Genomic DNA, 926 nt, shown 5'->3' on the forward strand with positions numbered 1-926 from the left:
CTGGAAGTATTCCTGGGCCCATTTAGTAATGTCATTGACACAGTCATGCCGATGAGTGATGCAGTGTCGTCTGAGGGCCTGAAGACCACGGCCATCCAATAAAGGTCTTCGGCCTTGTCCCTTACATACAGAGATTTCTCCAGTTTCTCTGAATCTTTTGATGAAGTTATGCACTGTAGAAGATGAGATTCGCAAAGCCTTTGCAATTTGTCGTTGAGGAACATTGTTTTTAAAGTATTTCACAATCTTTTTATGCACTCTTTCACAGCTCTGCCCATCTTTACTTCTGGGAGACTCTGCCTCTCTAAAACATCCCTTTTATGGCTAATCATGTTACAGACCTGATATCAATTAACTTAATTAGTTGCTAGATGTTCTTCCAGCTGAATCTTTTCAAAATTTCTTGCTTTTTCAGCCATTTGTTGCCCCCATCCCAACTTTTTTGAGACCTGTAGCAGACATCAAATTTGAAATGAGCTCATTTAGTGGATAAAAGTGTAAGATTTCTCCGTTTTAAACATTTGTATGTTATCTATGTTCTATTGTGAATAAAATATTGGCTCATGTGAATTGAAAGTCTTTTAGTTTTCATTTTATTCAAATTTAAAAAACGTCCCAACTTTTCTGGAATTTGGGTTGTAGACAATCAGACACTGTCTGCATGTGAATCCTTTTGCATATTTCAAATTTTTGGCATGTTTTTGACGTCTGAAATTCACTTACAACACCTTTGAAAAGATATAGACATGTGGCACAAGTAAAGATCAGAGAAAGCCAAGTTTTTCAAAATATCCTTCCAATCACTAATTTGACTTTGACCACCAGAAATCCAAAATGAGCAAATCAAGCCTGAACTAAGTAAAAATGTCCTAAATTTTTGTTAAACTATTTAAAAAGGCTTTAGTATATATAGAATGTTATCACTC

This window comes from Ctenopharyngodon idella, chromosome 20 (genome assembly GCF_019924925.1).
Source record: "Ctenopharyngodon idella isolate HZGC_01 chromosome 20, HZGC01, whole genome shotgun sequence".
Lineage (NCBI taxonomy): Eukaryota > Metazoa > Chordata > Actinopteri > Cypriniformes > Xenocyprididae > Ctenopharyngodon > Ctenopharyngodon idella.